Source organism: Rattus norvegicus, chromosome 2, assembly GCF_036323735.1.
Source record: "Rattus norvegicus strain BN/NHsdMcwi chromosome 2, GRCr8, whole genome shotgun sequence".
Lineage (NCBI taxonomy): Eukaryota > Metazoa > Chordata > Mammalia > Rodentia > Muridae > Rattus > Rattus norvegicus.
In genome coordinates, this window is record NC_086020.1 from 181538002 (window position 1) to 181555421 (window position 17420).

The following is a 17420-nucleotide window of genomic DNA, read 5'->3' on the forward strand; positions in this document are numbered from 1 at the left end:
TACTCAAGTTAATAAAAAAAAGAAAAAAAAAAGAAAAAAAGGATATAAATGCCAGAGTATAAAAGGAAGACTGACTTTACACCATCTTAATTATTTCTACATTCCTGATAACCATCTCAATAATACAATAAAGTGTTTCAACAGAAAAAAAAAACAAAAAAAAAACAAAAAAAAAAACCAATGACTTTATGAAATTCATAGGCAAATGGATGGAACTGGAAAATATCATCCTGAGTGAGCTAACCCAATCACAGAAAAACACACACGGTATGCACTCACTGATAAGTGGATATTAGCCCAAATGCTTGAATTACCCTAGATGCACAGAACACATGAAACTCATGAAGGAGGACCAAAATGCAAATGCTTCACTCCTTCTTTTAAAGGGGAACAAGAATACCCTTGGGAGGGAATAGGGAGGCAAAGTTTAGAACAGAGGCTGAAGGAACACCCATTCAGAGCCTGCTCCACATGTGGTCCATACATATACAGCATCCAAACTAGATAAGATGTATGAAGCAAAGAAGTGCAGGCTGACAGAAACTGGATGTAGATCTCTTCTGAGAGACACAGTCAGAATATGGCAAATACATAGGCGAATGCCAGCAGCAAACCGCTGAACTAAGAACGGGACCCCCGTTGAAGGTATCAGAGAAAGAGCTTGAAGGGGCTTGAGACCCCATATGAACAACAATGCCAACCAACCTGAGCTTCCAGGGACTAAGCCACTACCCAAAGACTGTACATGGACTGACCCTGGGGTCCAACCTCATAGGTAGCAATGAATAGCCTAGTAAGGGCACCAGTGGAAGGGGAAGCCCTTGGTCCTGCCAAAGCTGAACACCCAGTGAATGGGATTGTTGCGGGGAGGACGGTAATGATGGGAGGATAGGGAGTGAAACACCCATATTGAAGGGGATGGGGAGGGGTTAGTGGGATATTGGCCTGGAAACTTGGAAAGGGAATAACATTTGAATTGTAGAAAAGAAATACTCAATTTAATAAATATGGGGAAAAATAAGCACAGTATAGTGAGAATTTTGGTTTCTTAAAACACTCAGTTATACTCCTCCATTGTTGGTGGGATTGCAGACTGGTACAACCATTCTGGAAATCAGTCTGGAGGTTCCTCAGAAAATTGGACATTGAACTGCCTGAGGATCCAGCTATACCTCTCTTGGGCATATACCCAAAAGATGCCCCAACATATAAAAAAGACACGTGCTCCACTATGCTCAGAGCAGCCTTATTTAAAATAGCCAGAAGCTGGAAAGAACCCAGATGCCCTTCAACAGAGGAATGGATACAGAAAATGTGGTACATCTACACAATGGAATATTACTCAGCTATCAAAAACAATGACTTTATGAAATTCGTAGGCAAATGGTTGGAACTGGAAAATATCATCCTGAGTGAGCTAACCCAATCACAGAAAAACACACATGGTATGCACTCATTGATAAGTGGCTATTAACCCAAATGCTTGAATTACCCTAGATCCCTAGAACAAATGAAACTCAAGACGGATGATCAAAATGTGAATGCTTCACTCCTTCTTTAAAAGGGGAACAAGAATACCCTTGGCAGGGAATAGAGAGGCAAAGATTAAAACAGACACAGAAGGAACACCCATTCAGAGCCTGCCCCACATGTGGCCCATACATATACAGCCATTCAATTAGACAAGATGTATGAAGCAAAGAAGTGCAGGCTGACAGGACCCAGATGTAGATCGCTCCTGAGAGACACAGTCAGAATATGGCAAATACATAGGTGAATGCCAGCAGCAAACCACTGAACTGAGAACGGGACCCCCGTTGAAGGAATCAGAGAAAGAACTCGAAGAGCTTGAAGGAGCTTGAGACCGCTTATGAACAACAATGCCAAGCAACCAGAGCTTCCAGGGACTAAGCCACTACCTAAGGACTATACATGGACTGACCCTGGACTCTGACCTCATAGGTAACAATGAATATTCTAGTAAGATCACCAGTGGAAGGGGAAGCCCTTGATCCTGCTAAGACTGAACCCCCAGTGAACGTGATTGTTGGGGGCAGGGCGGCAATGGGGGGAGGATGGGGAGGGGAACACTCATAAAGAAGGGAAGGGGGAGGGATTAGGTGGATGTTTGCCCGCAAACCGGAAAGGGAATAACACTCGAAATGTAAATAAGAAACACTCAAGTTAATAAAAAAAAAAAAGAAAAGAAAAAAATAAAGAAATGTAAATAAGAAACACTCAAGTTAATTAAAAAAAAAAAAAGCTCAGTCTATAATACCACCACACTAGAGATTAGGGGTTTGCATGCCAATGCAAAGGGGGATAACAGAGATATTCTTTCCCTAACATGAGATCTATAAATCACATGATGTTTAAAACTGCAAGATAACACAGAAAAATGTTGCCAAACGTGGTCTCCTTTCTGTCCCAATGTTGTAGACAAAGAATCAGTAATGGGGGGGGGGGAGGAAAATGGCCATCCAATTGATTTTGTATGTAGAAGCTTTAGTATAACCTAATCCACATTTTTAAAGGAAGGAAAATTAGAAAAAAGTGAATTTTGATGGATTGTCTAAAGCTAATTGTGAAGCCTCCTCATTTTTATAGAACAGAATTTTCCTACCTTTATTTACATCCTGGGTAACTCTTTTCCTGAATACACAGTTACAGTGAACGTATAAGCTCAGGAAAAAAATAAGAAAAATACAGCAGATTAACCAAGGTGATTTAGATATATTATGTTGATTGAAGTAACAATGCACCCTCAGAGATCGCTTCCACTGATCACAGCAGCTAAGGAGAGACGGTATTCATCAGCTTGTGTCTGAGGCTCTTGCGGGGAGGGGCGGACAGAGGTAGTAGATAGAAACTGAAAATTATAAAGAGAACAAAGGGAGCATTAGTCAGACAGGTAGGAATAAGTAAACATCATAAATTACGTTAATAGCAGGGCTCTACATCGTCCTTTCTCTCCTACCAAAAAAAAATTAAATAAATAAATACCTTAAATCGAATGTAAAGCTGTATGTGTAAGGCCACATACATTCACTTTAACATAATCATTCTACAGCCATTCTGCAAAGCTGTCGTCTGGGATAAGGTCTGAATAAAGTCTTTACATTTTCAACCCCCCCCAAAAAAACAGTTATGAGATATATATATATATATATATATATATATATATATATATTATATATCTCCCAGGTATGGGATAAGACACTGTTTCAGTGATTATCATTTGGTTCATACACTAGCAGGAGTGCAATTTTTCCAACTGCAGAAAATTTTAATTCTGGGAACTCTGCAGGGGACATAAATCAGAGAGCTCTCAGAGAACCTGGGGCACCTGCTGCTGCCCCTTATGTTCCTGGTTGCTGTTGTTTTGGTTAGTGGAGAAGAAGAAGTTGAAGATATCCTGTTGATGAAGATTGGACTTGAGTCAAGGAATCCATCACCCTAATCAGCAGAAAGTAGTCTATTTTGTTGGCTGTAAGAGGCTTATGCACTCTTCCCCCTGTAACATTCTTCCCCTTCTACCTAGTGTTGAGGGGTTGGAAGGGATCAGGGAGGAATAAAGGTTGGAAGGGGGACAGAGGTATAAACTAGCCCTATAAAATACCCTAACCCTAAAAGTGCACCAACAAATGGCACCCAATGTGTGGCTAGGCAGAATGGGAAACTTGGTTTTTAATGTGGTAGAGGAGATGGCAGGGTACAAAGGAATAAATATACTGTTACAGAATCTCAACAAAAGTTTTGTTGCTGTTGTTGTTGCTGTTGCTACTGATGCTGCTTCCAGAGTGGATTTTTTGTTTTCCCTTTTTGTTCTTCTGCTTCTTGCTATATTCTGTCTCAAAACAAACTGTGAGAATGGCTGAACAACTGGAAAATTTTCAAGTGGAAATGTGTCAGGACCCGTTTAGAATACACTAAGGCTGGCTGGCAGGGGGGTCTTCCTGAAGGTGGCCCATGGGGTTTTTTTTAGCATGGCTTATGATGGGTGAGCTCTTTGAGGAAATGTCCCAAATATATATATATATCTCACTAGGTATTAGCCAACCCTTTTGGGCAGATTTCTACAGATCAACAAAGATCTTGTTACAACTACTATCTTGTAGTGATGCTATTTAAACAAAAATGATTTCTTAATTCTTAATGATGAGCTCATAAGAATTCCTAAAATTATACTAGTAAGCCCTTTATAATAGGATTACTATTAAAGTTCTCTCTGATATTGAAAACCACAACTAGAACTCTGCTAGTCTTCATGTGTCAACAGTTAATTGCCTCTGAGATAGGGAGTGGGCATTTACAACTTAGAACACACTCCAAGAGACTGTAAAACAATTAACCAAATGTCATAAAAGAGAACTAATGATTTATTATAGCTGCAAAGACTGAAGATAAAATATTGACTGGGTTTATCTATACAAACCTTCAATAATAACAGTCACAAAATTATTGATTTTAATTTTCAATGATACTGTAGAGCTAGTGACAGATAATGAATATCTAGTCTTAATAGGGACATATGTAAACATACATCTCTGTTGTAAACTTCTTTTTCAACTTATAACTTGAATTTATGTTTGAGCTTTTAGTGGACTTTTGTTTTTTAAAAAAAAAGGATGTTTGGAAAAATCATAGGATCTACTCCCCAAGAAAAGGGGAAGGATTACATTGCACCAGCATCATTATATCAGAGCAGATAGAGGGAGACAGCAAGATTTGGAGGAGGAAGGAGAAAGACTGCAAAGTAGAATAACTTAGAAATTACAAGGGAACTCAGAAATAAAGGGAGAATTTTAAAGGAAAGAAAATTTTTGGAGAACTTAGAAATAAAGATTAAAATCACTTTTCAATGTGTTCCCTTTTCTTCCTGTGACTTTCACTTGCAGGCTGTGAGCCTAGAAGTTCCTATGAAGATGAGAAGAAAGACTACTTAATCCCCTGCTGTTTTAAGATGAGGTGTTAAAGGTCAGACACTGCAGTTTCTGGCCTCAGAGGAACTGAGACCGGATGCCAGCTTCATTACAAAGTAACTTAGACTTAAGATAGGTAAACGTTTTAATATTAAAAAGCAACTCATATCTCAAAAGACCAAGTCTTGGCCCCAACGATGCCCACCCCATCCCCCTTTAAGAGAGAACCAGAATGCCAGCGCTAACCTCTAACAGAAATGTGGGAGATAGAAGATGCAACTGGGGAAGTTACAGGTAGAGGTTGAAGCTCTTGGGAAATGAATAATGCTGGAGAAAGGAGAACAAAAAGGTTCAGACCTGGTGATTGAGAGTGGAAACTTCACACAGGTTGAAAACAGGAAGCCAATTCAGCTAGAAGGCAGATAGTGGCCATGACCTGTGCTGCACACTTACAGTTTCAAGCCCCAACTGCCTCTGGGCAGGATGGAGAGCCAAGAGCAAAAGAAGCCTATACAGGGTGACAGAGTTAAAAAAGAAACAGCCCTTATTGAGGGAAAAGGGAGGGAAGGGGTTGATCTTGAACCAACTGAAGCAGAGGGGCAGTCTGGGGTTACAAGGTCACTACTATTACCTATCTCGTAGCTGCACAAGGTCTCATACATTGAAAGGCCAGGTGCTTCAGTGGTGGTAAAATCAATCATTTGAAAAAAAATTGTGTCCAAGTCACTAACAGTCTCAGAGTTGAAAATGTCCAGTGCATTAACTGAGGAATACAGTAGTTTGGATTATAAAAATGAACAAAGCATTTCTGGTGGTAATGGGTTCTTGGTATCTTACTGGAAAGTCTACTGTCCAACCTTACGAGACACCCTAGGCTTCCCCGGGTTTGTAGAATTTTTTTGCCTTCAGGAAACACTTTTGGGACTGTAGTTCAAGGCTCTACAATAAAAGGTATGAGTCATTTTTAGACAAAAGCAGCTCAGAGTCAGAGGTTATTAAAATTTTTTTTAAGTGGGGCGATATAGGATGATAGGATAAAAGGTTTAAGGCTATTTTGTTCAACTCTTGCTTAATGTATTGTACATATGAAACTCATTTGAAATGTAAAGTTTCACTCTTATGAAAACTACTATTGCAAACTGTTTAGGATAAAGTATAAGTTAGTAGCTAGTCACCTATAAATAATCTTTCTTATTCTTGCTAGGTCCTACTCCGGTTGATTAGAGAAATAAGCTTTGTTTAGCCTCTTCTCTGTTTTAAAAGTTAAGCAGAGGGCTGGAGAGATGGCTCAGCCGTTAAAGGCTAGGCTCACAACCAAAAATATAAAAGTTAAACAGAAAGTAAATAGCTAGAAACAGCAACATTTGTCCCTTTATATGTACTGAGATAGGTAATCTTCAAACACTTCAGAGATGTACATTATATGGCATTTAATACATTTTAATAATAAAAGGTTTTCCTGACAGAGAGACATCTACTCCTGGCAGCACCCCAAATCTACTTCAAAGATGATAAGATGATGGGAACTAAAGGACTTCTACATGGATTTTCCTTCAAATGTGTGGCAAAGCTGGCCAGTGAGCAAAAACATGCCCTTACCTTGCTGATGACAGTAGGCTATCCAAAATGTGGACAAGCAGGATATTGGAAAGTCGACTCTCCAACTTCACAGAGAATATAGACCAATCCTTCAAAATTCCTGCTTCACAGAAAACCCTGTCAGATATTCTGAGCTGGCTGAAGATGAATGTCCCAGTGATACAGAGGAACCTTGGGTGACTGTGCAGGCAGCCAGCAGTCTCTGTCATTTCTACAGCTTTGGAAGGTGCTTGCTCTGCACTTCCTGTTTACTCAGGTCATCTTTATCCCTCTCAGGTCTCCGATGGGGTTGAAGGCTAGATAGTTATAGTGTTATAGTTTTTCTTATTGAAAATTAAAGACATAAAAGCTTCAGTTTCTTAGGATCTAAAGAAATGTTCTAGGGCCTAAATAGATGTTTTTAGGTTGGCAAGTGAAAGTTATGATAAGAAAATAATTTAAGTACAAAACTTTGGACTCACCAGGATGGGATAGATAGTGGAATGCTTTCTCCAAGGCTCCCAAATACATGTGGACTGGACATTTTAAGTATAATTCTTACTTGATAGGGGTTTTTGTTGTTGTTTATGGAAAATTTATTGTAACTCTCCAACTGCGCATTACTTTTTCTTTTCAACATCTTGCTCTGCAGCTTCCTTCGGCAGTTTTGCTCAAATGCCAAAGAGTGGCATTGGCATGAGTCATGTAAAGACTGGCAAAGTCTTAAAGTTCTTCTCTTTTTCTGTGATGACGCTGGCCTTTTTGCCTTTTTGTACACATTCCGGAAGAGCACCCCAGGTCCTGTTAGCTGGGTGGCCAATTTAAGTTCTTCAGCAGAACTGTCTCCTTCTGAAAGATCCCACGCAGAGAGACCCTTACTCAAGTCTTGGGAAATCGCGGACCCCAGACACAGAGAGACCATTTTGGATGTAATAAGCAAAGGCGAGGTTTATTACGGAGACCTATTACAGAGATCTCCGGGCCGACACATATCCCACGCAGGAGACAGAGGTGTCGACCCCGAAACTCAAAAGTCAGAGGGTTATATAGAGAAGGCTAGGGGGTTTTGGCGTGGTTACATACAATTGGCTCATTTAAACATAGCAGTGAGAACAAAGCAGAAAGAGTACATGTTAGAAGTCAGGGGCTTATCAGGGTCTGGAGGATGGCCCTGAGTGAGCTGGGGGGAGATGTCTTTCTGTCAGACGTCCCATGAATCAGTCCCATTAACTCAGGCTGGTTCCTGCATTCCTTTTCTTTATGGCTTGTCAGTCCTGCCTGGACAGTGTTTCCTGTGCTCCTTTATCTTTATGGCCTGCTAGTCCTGGCTGTAGGGCTTAGCCCTGGGTCTGTGGCCTTTGGGGCTAACTCTTTTAATTTTATATTTCTAAACCTAGAATTTGTATAATTTTTTTTCATTCCCGTCTTCTCCTACTAAATAATTCTAATCTTAGAATTTTGATATCAAGTCTCGTATTTGGTCTCACCAGTTGTCCTAACTGACTGGTACTGTTGTCTCAGAACCATCAACCGCACAGCACCCACTCGATTTTTAACAAAAGCAATTAACCTGTTTGTCACGCAGGGGCCAAAAACTAAAACCAAGAAAATTATTAATAATGGCCCAGCTGTAGCAGAGAGTAGGGTAGTCATCCAGGGAGATCTACTAAACTAGCTCTCGAACCATCTCTGATGTGTTTTTCTGTCTGTCTGTCTTTTGTCTAACCTTTTTTTAAGTTTATTTATGGAGTCTTTAATTACTCCTGAATGGTCTGTATAGAAGCAACATTTTTTTTTCAGTGTAGCACACAGATTCCTTCTTTAAGGAATATCAGGTCTGATCTTTTCTTATTTTGAAGGACTACCTCTGAGAGGGAAGTTAGGTATTCTTGGAGGTCAGCTAAAAAGTCTTTTACTCTTTTTATATCTGAGTCAATGGCAGTTCTGAATTCTCTATAAGCCTTGTATTGTAGGGCAACAGCAGATGTCCTTGTGCTGCCCTTGTAGCACCTAGATAGCCCTAGCCCTAAGTAATTCTCAACTCCTTTTTTTTGTCTCTTACTAAGTCTTTAGCATCAGGATTCCAATCTGGACACTATCTGAACCTATACACCAAGGTCATGACTGTCTTTCAGAACTTCTAAACTTATATAGGTTGTGATCCCTGAGGCACAGTCCCAAGAAGTGTTAGGAGTACTAACATATGTAATGTTACATTATTTGTAATAGAAATCAAGCCTATCCCCACACCTATCTCGATGGAACCCAGGACAAACATGACTGAATTTCTCTCTAGGTCCCAGCTCTCAGCCCTAACAGCTAGTACACGGCTGGTGAGGGCTGAGAATTGACGGCTGTCAGGGTGGTCAGCAGCACCAGGTATGGTCCTTTCCAGCGAGGATCGAGTGTCTGGGCTCAGTGTAGCTGCTTCCGACCTGGAACTGATGGGATGTCTCAGGGGTTTCCGGGGCATAGGCTGCTGTCAGCTGTGAGCAGATTTTTTTCTGTATCACCTGTAGGTCTTTTAGCCTGGCACACAAATCATTATTACTATGACATGTTGGTTCAGTAACATCATCTAATACAGTCAGGGGAGCTGAGGCCCCATATAAGATCTCAAAGGGGGTAAGGCTGAATCTGGAAGGGGTATTTCTTGCTCTGAAGAGAGCAAGAGGGAAGGAGTGTCACCCAGTCTGTGCCAGTTTCCATGGTCAATTTGTTTAGGGTCTCTTTTAAAATTTTATTTATTTACTCTACCTGTCCTGAACTTTGAGGTCTGTAAATATAATGTAATTTCTAATCGACCTCTAAATACTTGGCCACACCCTGGCTTACCTTGGCAACGAAAGTAGGACCGTTGTCTGACCAGATTACCTTGGGCATTCCAGACCTGGGGAAGATTTCTTTTAGTATCTTCTTGATGATTGCAGAGGCCGTCTCTCGTTTGGTGAGGAAAGCTTCTGTCTATTTCTGAAAAAGTATCTACAAGCACTAGGAGATTATATTTTTCTGGTTTTATCTCAGTGAAGTTCACTTCGACTTTTTATTAAACTCTCTAGGTCTCTTTGTCTTGTTTGTTTGTTAAGCATTTGTTTACTGACGTATCTTATATTTTTTATTGTCTCTCTTGGCTAAAATCTTAAAGTCTATTATATATACCTTAACTACTTGGACAAACTTTTTATCTCCTAAATGAGTCCATTTCTGTATTTGGCAAAGTGAGTCTTTTCTTTGTTTTCTGGGGAGTATAGCCTTCCCCTCAAGTGTGTCATTGTCTTTTTATCTTTTAAACAACTTGGGCCTTTTCTAAGTGAGGCCATCCCTTAGTCTAATCCTAGTTCTCAGTGGCTGTCTCTTGCAGGCCTGTAACCAGGATAGGCTCCTGTATAGCCATTTCCCGAGCCACTTTATCTGTTTTGTCACTGCCCCATGTCACTGAATCTCTTCCCTCCTGTTTTCCTGGGCAATGAATAGTACTCACAGTTGTTGGCTTCATCCGGGCATCCAAGAGATGGCAAAGGCATCTGTGGCGCTGATGTGTTGGGGGGGTAGAGGTTCAGCCATCCCAGATGACATTGTGTTGTCCACCATGGCAGCACCCACTTATCTCTGACCTTTATTCATGAAGAGAACTGTTCCCGTCTGTGGACAAGGTCCTCGGCTTTCAGTAGGGGTCAATCAGCCAGTCGCACAGGTCTTTCCTCCACCCATGTGCTTCTGTCAGTGTTTGACACTCGTGCTGTGGTGGCTCCAGGTCCGGATTGGGCAGCAAGGTGACCAGATTGTCCCCAACCGGTGGAGAATCTAGTCCATGGCTGCTGACCAGTGGTCCCATCTTTTGGGACACTCTATCAGCCACTCTATCACAGTTTAAGTCCTGGATTGGGTGATAATTGTTAGTGCCCGGCTGGCAGGAGTGATGTGTTCCAAGCAGAAAAGCACTAAGCCATTCATCTCCCAGCATCAGTTACTGGTGTACTGAGACAGGTCTTAAGCTCCACATACACAGTCTATAGATATGTATACACATGGCCTCATCCAGCCATTTCAACCCACGCAAGCCAATTTGGAGAGCAATTTTCTCATGAGCAAGGGATAGGGGCAGTCAGGGATGACCATGAATTAGTGGGTGGGTTACCCGGCCCACGCCAAGGTCCACTGTTCTTCGGGCAGTCCATAAGTATTGTTCGTTGTCAGTAGCTCCTTGTACTCAAGGTCTTTGGATATTGGCCCACAGGGGGGCATAGGAGCACAGAGCATTGGGTCCCTGTATCCACAAAACAACTGGGCGGGCTTCCCTTCTATCTCTGTGTATAGCCAGCACCAAGAGGCTCTCCAGTGTCCCCTCTTGTTCTTTCTGGGGCAGTCCCTGACCCAATATCCTTTTTCTTCGTATTAGGCACACTGATCTTTAGTCAGGAATTCTCTTCTGTTGCCAGGTACTATCTTCCTAGGTTCCCTAACTACTGTGGCCAGTATATGTTCCTCTCTCGTCTTTTATCTCTCTTTATCTCTCTAACTTCCTCTTCTTTTTGTCTCTTTTCTTCTCTAGTTTTCTGTTCTTTTTATCTCTTTCTTTTTTAACCTTATTTTCTCTGTAACTTATATTAACTCTCAGCAACTTAACTTAACCCTTTAAATTTCTGTAACATTCTCTTTATCCTTTTCTTATCTTAGCCAGATTGGTGGGGCATTTTTTAGCCCCTCAGAGACCCACCCTTGGAGCCTGGCGGCAGACCTGGCACTCCCTACCTTTAGGCGTCTGAAAAGAGCAGGCAGAAGTGAGGGCCTTCCATCCATCTCTGGAACACTTTTTCTGGCCTCTAGTAGGATTTTGTCTTTCCTCGGTGGTAAAGAAGACCTGTAACAGTTACTAACAAGCATCTCAAATGGGATGGTGAGAAAACAAGAGAATCTTGAGAATAGAGGTCCACTGAAGAGGGCAAATAGCATTTAGTCACACAGCTAAGCCAGGAGGCTTTCTTGGGACAAAAAGACCTTGTGTCTGTGAAACAGAAAAGTGAGCAGAGGGGCAGTCTATCTGTTACCGGTTGTCTCTCTGGACTTAGATTTTCCCTTAAGGAGTACCTTCCTTTAGTGCCAGCTCAGTGGCTTTATCACTCAAGAGACCCATCCTCTAAATGACACTAGGCTTCCAGTAAGAACTAATAACAAAAGGATGGAGAGACGGTTAGAACCTGAGTGTTAGATACTAAGCAGCTGACAAAAGAATTGTAACCAGTTCACCTGGGGCTTTCAGGACCTCAGTAGCAGCCCTTTACCAAACTTTCTCAGTGGGCTAAAGGCCCATGGAAAAGAAAACATTAATCCTGACCTTGGCCACAGCCAAAGTCTGAATTCTAAATCTTGACTGGCAAAACAAAACAAAGTTCTTTACAGTTTGTTGTAGATTCTTTGAAACTATTTTAGGGGCTTCTCTGCCCCCCAACCTGGGACATTTCTACCACAGGGGCAGGAACTGGCTGCTGTGGGGATAAGATCAAAGGCATTCTCCATGCTAATGATGACCAGTGAGAAAAGTAATTTAATGCTGGAGACTGGCTCCTGTCTTGGAATAGGGCCAGCAGATAAGGCAGGCTCCTTAAAGAACTTCTAATGAGCACTCTCTTTCTGTGAGCAAGAGTTGAAGGTCTGGCCACTAAAAGCAGAAATTCTTTTCTTGTTCTTGTTTTCTTTAGAGTCCTCCCCCACCTCACTCTCAGCCTTTTTAGATCATTTTTCCTGTAGCATTTCTAACACAGCCTGTCCCTTTTTTATATCCTGTTGACAGCATTTCTGATCTTTTAGGCAGCTACGCACTAAGTGTCATACCGGCTGAAACTCCGCCTTTAAGATTCCTTGCTCCCAAGCAAAATTTAAATCCTTTTTTTAGCTTATCTCAGCTGTCCATCGTGAGATTCCCAGAGATCGCGAACCAAGGTGTAGTAATTCACTAAGAAATCTCTCTATAGTGTTTCTTTTTACCTTAAGCCTTTTCCTTTTAAACAGCTCCTGAAGAGCCAGAAAAATTGGGTGAGACTTGAGAAGTCCCCATGCTCGCTGTAGCAGCTCCGCAGCTAATTTCGCTCCCCCCTACTGTGTGTTGCGAGCACAAGCACAGATAAAACACTATGTTTTAAAAACTTAACGTTGGCTATCAACCAACACACCGCCACTAGAGCGGGGTCCATAAAATTAAGTTTCTTACTCACTATACTTGTTTCATACCGGAGGCCTAATCTGGGGAACTTTTTTATTTACGAGAGGTTTTGTCCTCAAGGTTTTTGTTAATGTCTGTTTACACAACTGTTAACAGCAGCTAGGCTGATCAAAGGGAGTAAAGGGAGGGGTCTCTCTCCTTGGGGAGGAGGCTCAAGAGAGAAAGACAAAACTCCCTGGCAGAAAACAATTTCTCTCAAGCAAATTATTTTTAACTTTTAACTTAAGCACCAAGAGGACCAAGTAAAACTCTATGACGAACAAAGCAAACAGTTTCATGATTTCAAACACAGTCGTCAGTCCAAAATTCAAACACAGTCGTCAGTCCAAAATTCAAAAACGAAACAAAAGCCAAAAAGACACTCGACAATACCACAGAAAACAAGCCAGACAAACAATATCAAGACAAAGCATCTTATAACCAACTTTCACAGATGCCTGGTACCTTCAGTACGTGGCCCAAACTGCAGCTTAACCTTAGCTGCTTTTGGGATGAGATGGACCATCTGATTCCACCTCCCAACAGGATTCCAGAGTGTCCTCTTGTCCTAACGACTAAGCACACTTGTCCGTGCCTATATTTAAATAGGCAGCCGAACTCGACCTCTGACGGAGTGGGATTCCTCGTCCACTCCCGCCTAGGTAAAAGGAGCATTCCATCTCCTTTGTTCCAGAAAACCAGAGTCAGGTCCTCCTGACTGTCCATAGCCGGGCTCTCCCGACTGTTCTCCGCCCGTAGAACGTCTTCCAGGGGCTGCAGCCTTGCGGGCCCGGGGCGTCCCCCCTTCCGCAGCCAGGGGGTCCTCACGGACCACAAAGGCAGCTGCACTGAGTGGGGATACACATCCACTCTCCTACAGGGCAGGAATACACATCCACCCTCCTAGCACAGGGCAGGAATACACATCCACCCTCTTACCACAGGGCAGGAATACCCATCTGCCCTCTTAACACTGACCAGTACTAAGACACACATATATACACACACGGCGGAACCAAAACAGAGACAGACACAGACTGACAAATGCGGCGCCGCTCACACAGAAACACTCAGACAAACATCCAACTCACCTCCAAGGGGTCTTCAGAGTCTGGGGTAGTCGCGCAGATCCCGGACGAGCCCCCATAAATATGAAAGATCCCACGCAGAGAGACCCTTACTCAAGTCTTGGGAAATCGCGGACCCCAGACACAGAGAGACCATTTTGGATGTAATAAGCAAAGGCGAGGTTTATTACGGAGACCTATTACAGAGATCTCCGGGCCGACACATATCCCACGCAGGAGACAGAGGTGTCGACCCCGAAACTCAAAAGTCAGAGGGTTATATAGAGAAGGCTAGGGGGTTTTGGCGTGGTTACATACAATTGGCTCATTTAAACATAGCAGTGAGAACAAAGCAGAAAGAGTACATGTTAGAAGTCAGGGGCTTATCAGGGTCTGGAGGATGGCCCTGAGTGAGCTGGGGGGAGATGTCTTTCTGTCAGACGTCCCATGAATCAGTCCCATTAACTCAGGCTGGTTCCTGCATTCCTTTTCTTTATGGCTTGTCAGTCCTGCCTGGACAGTGTTTCCTGTGCTCCTTTATCTTTATGGCCTGCTAGTCCTGGCTGTAGGGCTTAGCCCTGGGTCTGTGGCCTTTGGGGCTAACTCTTTTAATTTTATATTTCTAAACCTAGAATTTGTATAATTTTTTTTTCACTTCCTCAGAGCTGAAGGCTTCCTGGGGAAAAGTGTGAGCTTGGAGTGGTATTCCTTCAGGCGCTACGCTTTGGCCTTGAGCGAAGCCTTCTTGGGTCCACAGTGATGCCGATGGTACGAGCCATTTTCTTGTGGATACCAGCCACCCTGAGTTCCTCCAGGCGGAAGCCCCTGCCAGCCCAGAGCTTGGTGGGGTATCTAACTGTAGGGCAACTCATGATGGGCCTGAAGGGACTGGATGCGGGATGAGGGGCAATGCAGTTCGCTTTTGCTTGCCTGGCCTTGTGTCTGCGGATCTTGCGTGCTGGTTGACTGAACTAAGTGTCCACTCGCTGCCGCCAATCCTTGCGGAAGTGGGGCTTCAGGATCATGCATTTCCAGCTGGGCAACATGGCTGCCTCCTGTATAGGAAAACGGCTGAGAGGAAAGGCAATAGTTTTCATAATTGTTCTTCCTGTACATAGTTTATTAATGTTAGAAGAAAAGGCCATTTTTTGGATGTATAGGGAAATGTAGTGAGAATTTTGGTTTTGTTTAAAACCCAGTTATGTTATATGAATATGCTTTTGTTTTAATACCAGGTATGGGATAAGAGGCTGCTTCACAGCAGTGATTGTGATTTGAATGATTTTTTTTATTCCAGAATTGTGGGAACACAATGCTCACAGATGCCCCCACAAAGGAGAACACATCAGCCTTCCACAAAGCTAATGCTAGAACTCTAGTGGTTTTACATTTTTAGTTTCAGGAAAGCAGTTCTCAATCTTACATAATCATACGTGTAAACTTTACTCAAAGGCACCTGCTATATAGCCCAGTGCTTTGTCCTTCCATGAGGTCTTTTGGAAATAAAACCAGAGAAATAAGTTGGTGCAGTGAAAGCTGAGATTTAAGGAGATGGTTTATTTGTTCCTGATTTAACTTTGGTATCTGATATCTGTCTAGAAAATTGTCCATTTCCTCCAGATTTTCAAGTTTTGTTGAATATAGGCTTTTGTAGTAGGATCTGATGATTTTTTAAAATTTCTTCAGATTCTGTGTTATGTCTCCCTTTTCATTTCTGATTTTGTTAATTTGGATACACTCTCTGTGACCTCTGGTTTGTCTGGCTAAGGGTTTATCTATCTTGTTGATTTTCTCAAAGAACCAGCTCCGGGTTTTGTTGATTCTTTCTTTAGTCCTTTTCGTTTCTACTTGGTTGATTTCAGCTCTGAGTTTGATTATTTCCTGCCTTCTACTCCTCTTGGGTTTATTTTTTTTTTTGTTCTAGAGCTTTTAGGTGTGCTGTCAAGCTCCTGACATATGCTCTCTCCTGTTTCTTTTGGCAGGCACTCAGAGCTATGAGTTTTCCTCTTAGCACAGCTTTCTTTGTGTCCCATAAGTTTGGGTATGTTGCATCTTCATTTTCATTAAATTCTAAGAAGTCTTTAATTTCTTTCTTTATTTCTTCCTTGACCAGGTTATCATTGAGTAGAGCATTGTTCAACTTCCATGTATATGTGGGCTTTCTGTCATTACTGTTGTTATTGCAGGCCAATCTTAGTGTGTGGTGATCTGATAGGATGCATGGGATTATTTCTATCTTCCTGTATCTGTTGAGGCCTGTTTTGTGACTGATTATATGGTCAGTTTTGGAGAAGGTTCCATGAGGTGCTGAGAAGAAGGTATATCCTTTTGTTTTAGGATGGAATGTTCTATAAATATCCGTTAAATCTATTTGGTTCATGACTTCTGTTAGTTTCTCTACATTTCTGTTTAATTTCTGTTTCTATGATCTATCCACTGATGAGAGTGGGGTGTTGAAATCTCCTACTATTATTGTGTGAGGTGCAATGTGTGCTTTGAGCTTTAGTAGGGTTTCTTTTATGAATGTAGGTGCCTTTGCATTTGGAGCATAGAATCCCAACCTTTAAAATAATATTAATGTTTCCTTATTTTTCATTATAGTCATATTACATAAGTGTATATGCCTCCTAGCAAAATGAGCCAGTTTCCTGCTGTGAATAAATTTATACCAAATTTTCCTAACTTGTATTAATCAAGTGTATACCAGTTACTGTACACATCATTAATACTTCACGTAATAAATTATTTTTATCGAACGCCAGGCAAATAAATACTACTTTTAGTTTAGTTTTGAAATAATAAAAAATATATTTTTCCTTTTTAATTAAAGTATTTATAGATAGAGCTACAGCCTCCCCTGACTTTATCTCAAATCTAAGTTTGTTTCTTACCTCCTATGTGATAGTCACTGAAAAGCCAAGCTTGGTTCTTCCCTGGTACCTACAAGATATTTTTATACACAAATATAAGCACAAAGAGAAATATTTCACAGTTTGAATGCATTTCTATCTAAAAGGTGTCTTGATATAGAACTCATTTTGTAATATACAGCTTTTGCTGAATAAAGATCATTCATTCATTTCAATTGCTTATAGATGTCTGTAATAGGACTATGCTAAATTTTACATAGTGACTCACCCCCTGGTTTGTCAGCATTCAGGTTTATTTTCAGAATTACAAACAATGCTTATTAATATTGTGCTTGTTTCTCTTTGTTTACACATGTTTGCCAAGGGTGTATCTAGAAATGGAATCATTGGCAATAGGGTGTTTGCAATTTGAATCTTAATAGATATTGCCAAATTGCCTTCTAATTAACATTGATTGACACTCCCATAGAGGTGTATGAAAGTGGCCTTTCCCCAGCAGAGCCCAAATTTCATCACCTTTCAGAAATTCTACTAATCTCCGGCATCAGCAATACCATCCATATGCCTCTGTCTCCGTCTCTGTCTCACTTATGTTTTCCTGAAGTCTTTTCTCAATCTTACTAGCCTTATGAGTTTATTTTATGTGAGATATTTAATTTCTATGTTGTGTCTTCTACTATTTGGTATTTTCATTTCACTTATTTCTATACCTTGAATATCAATTTCTCTCTTGTTGAACATACTGATAATATTTTCTCCCAATCAAATTTTAATAATGCCTCTG

At 41.4% G+C, this 17420-nt stretch overlaps 1 pseudogene; it reads right to left on the reverse strand.

Annotated features, from left to right (window-relative positions):
• Nucleotides 1-1818: 1818 nt before the first annotated feature.
• Rpl13-ps11 (ribosomal protein L13, pseudogene 11) lies at nucleotides 1819-16576 on the reverse strand (annotated as a pseudogene).
• Between the last annotated feature and the right edge of the window lie 844 nt (nucleotides 16577-17420).